We start from the raw sequence: 6,222 nt of genomic DNA, 5'->3' as shown, positions 1-6,222 counted from the left end.
AGGAAAGTTAAGTCGTGGGGCCAAAGGCAGCCTGGCGCCGGGCGAGGCCTCGCGGGCACCAGGTGCTGCACGAACGCACCCCATTTCCCTCAGGTCGTGAAGGAGCAAGGTCCGTGCGGCCCACGGAGGCTCCCCCTCGCCTGTGGGGCCAAGAGCGGCGGGCAGTCCGTGGCGCGGCGCTCCCAGGGGGCTGTTGGCTTCCCCGGGAGAGGGTGGGGGGCGCCCCCTCCCCGCGCACCTAGGCGCGGCCAGGGACGCTGCAGCTGAGGCCGCTGGGGGGCGGCAGGGCTGCAGTGCTCCCGCTGCGGCACTCGCGCCTGCCCCAGGCGGGGCTCCGCTCCGGGAGGCGCCCCGGATCGGGGCTCTGTCCCTCGCAGTGGGGGGGCGGGGGCGAGGGAGCGCCACCTGTCCTCAGGCGAGAGAGGAGGCAGCTCCTGCCCGGGGGCTGCCAGGACGGGCAGCAGGGCCCTCCCCTCACGACGCGGAGCTGCAGCCTCCTCGCACCGCGGCGGCAGCGCCAACGCGCCCGTCTTGCTGGGGCGGGCAGCGCGGGGAGGGCAGCGCCCAGCCGGGGCCAGGCCGCAGGGAGGGAGGGAGCCGGCGCGGCCCCCGCCAGGCGGCGCCCTTGCGCCTTCCCCGAGCGGGCCGGCCGAGGGGCTGAGCGGCAGCCCGGCGCCCGCCCCGCCCCGCCCCGCCCCGCCCCCCGCATTCCTTTGCCCACACCTGAAGGCAGGAGGCACCTGGGCCGCCCGGAAGCCAGCGGGCCTTTGTGGGGCATCTGCGAGGAATTCGCGCCAGCTCCCGGCGCAGGCGGGGGGGCGGGGCGCCGCTGGGACCTGCAACCTGAGCCGGCCCTTTATCTGACGCCCCCCGCCCGCCCGCCCGCCAGCAAATGGGGCATGACTAAGGCCGGCGCACAGGCTGCGGTGGCCCGGCTGGTGCGCAGAGGCTGCCCTCGTGCTTCCGCCCCACATGTGTTGCGAATTAGCGGGGCGAGGGGAACGCGGCGCCTGATCACCACCAGATGTGGCGGGTGTTAAATCATCACAGCCCGGCCAGGCCCGGCGGCAGCGCCGTCTCGCAGGGGCGCGCAGAGCCGCTCGCGCGCTGCCCCGCCCCGCCAGCTGCGTGGGGGAGCCCAGGGCGGCTGCTGCCCCCGCCGGCGGCCCTGCGGTGCCGCTGAGCCCCGGAGCGCGCCGGCCCTTCCCGGAGGAAGGGGCCCCGCGGCGCGCCCGGCTGCTCCCGACCCTCGCCTCGCCTCGCCGAAGTGGGCCAGAGGCAGGCGGGAGGAGGGCGAGGCAGGTGGAGGAGCCGAGTGCCCGCCCGCCCCACGGGCGCAGGCGCCCCCCACGCCTCCTGCGGCAGCCTGTGCTGGAATCGGGCGAGCTTTTCCGCACAGCCCTCCCGCTGTCCTGCGTGCTGGGCTCTGGGGACCAGGTGGCCGAGGCACCACGGTGCGAGGCGGCGGCAGGACAGGCCGGTGGCACGGCGGAGCACCTGGAATTTGGCCGGACCGGCGCGACAGCCAGCACAAGAGCCTGGGGCACGCGAGGCCGTGCTGGGCAAACGTCCCACTCCCGCGGTGCTGCCCAGGGCCCAGCAGGCGCCCAGAGAACGCTGTGCCCCGAGGCTGGATGCACGTGCTGCAGGCCAGTGCGGGCGGGTCGTGTGGGCCGACCTGAGCGACATGCTGCAGCAGGGCAGTCCCCATGCGACCCCCTCAGTGCCTCCCGCCACGCCAGCGAGCAGCAGGCGTGAGGGGACCCTGCCTTTGGCCAGAGTCAAGGGGGCTGGGGCCGCATAGCCCGGACAAACTGCTCCTGCTCCCCCCTCTTCCCTGGACGCATCTGGATCTCCTCCCTTTCCTCTCGCCTGGTATGGCCCAACTGAGGACCCCCCACTGCACAGCTGGCTGTGATGGAGATGGGGGGGGGTCTGCAACACACTGTGCTGCGAGGATAGCTGGGAAGCCTGCAGAGGAGCATGCCATCGGCCGCAGGCACTGCAGCAAAGCCCGAATTGCCCGGCGAGCAGGTGGGGCGCTTGCTCAGCACGGGCTGGGGAAAGCGTTGCGCGGGCGCCGGTTTCTTCCCCAACGGCTTTCCCAGTGGACACGGGGTTGTTGGTTGCCTGCAGTGTTCTCTTACTGCCAGTGTTACTGGTGGGTCTTCAGTGTATATTTTCTGTATGAAGATCAGGTTTTCCAGCACTGCACCAGTGAGCCGCTGCGCTTCAGTTGAAACCCTGGTCTGGTCACGTCACCCTCGGCACTGGTCATCCTTGTCTGCCTCGCTCACTGGGAAGTGACAGCTCAGACTGTTGGTTTAACACATCCCCTTCCTTGGTTTCCAGAAGAGCCTCCAGGAGCGCTGCTCTCCCAGCCCTCCCTGACACAACCGGCCCGTTTCCTCCCAAAGTCCTGTGGAACCTATTCCAGCTTCGACTGTCGGAGCAAAAGGCCACGCGGCTTTTCCTGCTGGGAACGGACATGCTGCCTGGGGAGGAGCGAAGGCAGCCCCTCCCTGGCCTTCTCAGCTAGAAGCAAACGCCCCCGGTCTGCCGCAAAGGGTCGCATCCCTGCTGCCTTCTATAGGCTGCCCCAAAGGATCCAGGCAGCAGCCGTCTCTGCCTGAAAGGGCACAAGCTGGACTGCCTCCTGATCCCTGCAGGTGTCCTGCTTGGAATCATGGGGCAGTGGTGTGGGGAGGGGCCAAGAGGGCCCCCAGGTCCAACCCCTGCCATTGCAGGGCACCAGGTGACACCCCCCCCACTCCCGTGGCTGTCCAGTTTCGCCCCGACTGTCTCCAGTGCGGGGGAGCCCACCGCCTCTCTGGGCAGCTGCTTCCACGGCCTTCTGTTAAGACGCATGAGGCCTCCCTCCCCGAGCCTGCCCACTCTTTGCCTCCCATGGGTCTCCACCCACTTTGTTGGCAGAAGAATTTGGGGGGCAACTCCAGCACATTTCTTCCTGTGGAGAACTTTTCCAGCCGTGTCACACGGGTACGGTTCCCCTTCCTTTCTCCTCAGCGTCTCTGCACTGCCACAAGGTGGGGTTGACCTTCACTGCACCCCAGTTCTCCTCCTGCATCACCCGCAACGGCTCCTCACTAGCCTTGCTCCAGGGCATAAGAAGATCGAGATCTCAGGACGGTCCTCAGGAAGGCATTCGCGGGCACTCTTGGCTCAGCTCCGGTGGCTACTCGGCCCGGCGTGGCTCCGCTCCTTCCCCAGGGCCTCTTTAGCACCGCATCTCTGACAAGTGACTGGTATGCCCTGCATCTGACACAAATGCCCAGCGGCCTGCAGGTGTGAGTGGGTGGGCTGCCCCCCACTCCAGGAGCAGGAGAGCTGGAGCAGGCTCCCGAATGTGCCCTCCCGGGCTGCTCTGCCTCCTGCCTCCTCCCCCTCCTCCAGGGCCTTGTGCGGTTTTGCTTGGATTTCTTCAGCTGATGCCCTGGGCCCACCTCATCACTGCCTCCTCTCCTGTGCCTGCAGCCTCCCCGGCCACCAGCGCTTCTGGGCTGGACAGGAGCTCCCATCGAAGCGCAAGAAGGCAGGGGGGCTGCTGGAGGGGGGCCGTACAGGGGGAGGCGGCCCCGGTGCACCCTCCACAGCCTCCTCCGAAGGGGAGGATGAGAAACCCTCAAACCAGCCCATGGCCACTTCTCCCAAAAGCTCTTCCCCTTTCAACTTGCTCTCTGGAGGCAAATCTGCTTCCGTCATTTTAAATAGGAATGGTCACAAAAACTGGAGGAAAAGTGGAACTCGGCAGCAGGCCAGCCCTGAGAGGCAGAGGCTCCAGAAGGCCCCCCTCGGCCCCGGGAAGCTGCAGCCCAGCGACCGAGGCAGCGAGTGAGGCGGCGCCGTTCAGGGGAGCCCTGCTGCAGGGGGCCACTGGGAGGGGTCCGGGCCGGTCACTGGGGCACTTCTGCTCCCCAAGCTGCCTGGGCTTTCCCGAGCAGTCCATTAATCCCTTTCTGGGGATCTAAGATGCTGCTTTTCGCATTCTTACTGCTTGCAGCTCTTGCGTGCAACTGCCTTGGGGCCTCTTGCAGGGCGGAAGGGCAGCGCAGTAAGATTTGCATCCGGAACGGCTGGGAGTGTGGAATCCGCAGCGGGGCCACCGGCACGGCAGCAGTGGACGCCCCCCACACCCCTCTGCTAGCCCTGCAGGTGGGCCTGCCCCGGAGGCCCCCCAGGCAATGTGGCCCCTCTGCGGAGGGGGTTTCAGGCCCTCAGCCCTGCTCCCGCAGCATGCGCCCCCCCGCACAGCCCGTCCAGCAAACCGCCACGGCTGCCGCGTGCCCCTCCCCACCCTCCGCAGAAGCACTTCCAACGGTCCGCGAGCGGGAGGGCGTTGCAATGGCAGGATTCAGGGCCGGTCCCAAGGAAAGAGCCCATGCTGCCCCCATTTCCAGTCCGGAGGCCCCGCAGCTGCTCCGAGGGGGAAGCGGGCACCCCCCTTCTCCCGCGGGCTCATGGGGCCGGCCGGGCTGCGTGCTCTGGCCCTGCGTGGGAAGAACCCACCGCAGCCTAGGGTGGCAGGAGGCCCTCTTGGCCAGCAGGCCAGTCCAGGCAGGGCTGGAAGGACCTCTGCCTGGACTGCTGGAGCCCCTCCTGTTTGGCCGTGGGGCTGGCCCTGGGCACTTGGACAGGGGCAGCTTCCGATCTCCCCGCCCAGCTAAGCACCCGTACAGCTACCGGTCTCTGGGGAGCCTCGGAAAGTGCCAGGGCAGACGCGTTTCCTCTCCCCCCCCCCCCCCCGTGTGTTCGGCTCTCAGTCCCACTGCCACCCCTGCCCCAGAGCAGCACAGCAGGGCCAACACTGGAAGTCTTTATTTTTCACAAGTGGCTTCCAAAAGGGAAGGGAAGGCTTCTAGTTCAAGAGCAAACAGATCTTTGGTGTCACTTTTCAAAGAGGACCATGAAGGACGAGGGGACAAGGTCAGGAGTTTCATCCGATGACTGTCTCGCATGCCCCCCGCCCCCCCGTGCTGGCAGTCGCCGCAGCAGCAGCAGCAGCAGCAGGAGGGAGGGTGTGGCCGGATGCAGATGAAGGCACAATCCAGTATGGACAGGCGGCGACAGTTGCAGGCAGAGGATGCGGGCACGCCAGCTCCCGCTCCTCCAGCAGCGGCGGCGGCAGCGCCAGAGGCAGCCTGGCCACCAGAGCCCCTGCTCTCCAAGTCCAGAGGGGCGGCCTCCTCCGCCCGCTTTCACCACGGCCTCCAAACCGAATCCGCTGGGAGGGATGGCACGCCAGAGCCAGGCGAGAGGGCGACCGCAGAGGGGAGCCCCGAGCCCGCCCCCCCGCCTGCGTAGACGGGGAGGACGGCGCTGCTGTGGGGCACAAAGGCCGTGCTGGGGATGAGGAAGGCGAACTGCCCGTCCGAGGCTGGCACCAGCTGGAATCCCCCGTACACCTTGGCGGTCTCCCCGGCCGCACTGCCCAGCTTGCAGGGCCCCACGCTTCCGGCAGGCGGCGCTGCTCCGGCAGGAATCTGCACCAAGGGCTGCCCGAACGGGGCCCCCGGCTGAGCCCCGGGGGGCAGCCCGGCAGGCGGCGGGGCCGGGTAGTTCATGGCGTTGATCTGGCTCATGCAGCTGGCCAGGTGCGCAAGCAGGCGGGTGCGCACCTCCGTGTTCACTCCCTCGCAGGTGGAGAGGAAGCGGGTCACCTCGTTCATGCACTCGCTGAAGCCGGCCCGGTATTTGCCCAGCACCGTGGGGTCAGTGTTCAGCACCGCTGCACGAGAGAGAGGAAGGGGCAGCGGTCAGGGAAGGGCTGAGGCGGCTCAGCGGGCAGGCGCTGTCCCTCCTCCTGAGGCCAAGCCTGGGTGCCAGGGCCAGAGGGGACTCCTCCCCACTCAGTGAGAGCCAAGGCCCCGCTCCTGTGGGGCAGGAAGCTCTGTGCAGCCTGCGAGAGCATTAACAAAGAAACGCCTTGGGAAGCCGGGAGGGGGGCTCCGTCATTCCCTGGCAGGCAGAGGCCTCAGTTTGCTTCTCATTATCCCCCCCACTTCCCGGCTGCACGCGGCCTGCTGCCCGCCCCTCCCCTCCCCTCCCCTGCCCTCCACCCGCCTGCTTTTCCGGAACAGTAACAACTTGGAGTTGTGGCTATAAATAAGAGCCAGACCGTGGGAAAGCCGTCCTGAGCCAAGTCAGTAAAGCGCAGCTTGAACGGCATTCAAAACCGCAGGCGGAAGTCTGGAAGAGATCACC

The sequence above is a fragment of the Varanus komodoensis genome, unplaced genomic scaffold (assembly GCF_004798865.1).
Source record: "Varanus komodoensis strain SLA01 unplaced genomic scaffold, ASM479886v1 scaffold115, whole genome shotgun sequence".
Lineage (NCBI taxonomy): Eukaryota > Metazoa > Chordata > Lepidosauria > Squamata > Varanidae > Varanus > Varanus komodoensis.
The sequence above is the reverse complement of the archived record's forward strand: the minus strand, read 5'-3'. Positions refer to the sequence as shown.